Source organism: Mizuhopecten yessoensis, unplaced genomic scaffold, assembly GCF_002113885.1.
Source record: "Mizuhopecten yessoensis strain PY_sf001 unplaced genomic scaffold, ASM211388v2 scaffold2163, whole genome shotgun sequence".
NCBI lineage: Eukaryota > Metazoa > Mollusca > Bivalvia > Pectinida > Pectinidae > Mizuhopecten > Mizuhopecten yessoensis.
Window position 1 is genome coordinate 1904 of NW_018404409.1, and position 433 is coordinate 2336.

Below are 433 nucleotides of genomic sequence, written 5' to 3' on the forward strand. Positions count from 1 at the left end.
GCACGCACCTGTGAGACCTAAACACACCTGTGAAAACTAACACACATGTGAGACATAAACACACCTGTGAGACCTAAACACACTTGTGAGACCTTAACACACCTGTGAGACCTTAACATACCTGTGAGCTCTACACACACCTGTGAGACCTAAACACACATGTGAGACCTTAACACATCTTTTAGACCTAAACACACCTGTGAGAACTTAACGCACCTGTGAGACCTTAACACACCTGTGAGACCTAAACACACCTGTGAGCCCTTAACATACCTGTGAGATTTACACGCCNGTGACACCTAAACACACCTGTGAGACCTAAACACACCTGTGAGACCTAAACACATCTGTGAGACCTACACATATCTGTGAGACCTAAACACACCATTGAGACCTAAACACATCTGTGAGATAAACACACATTTGTGAGACA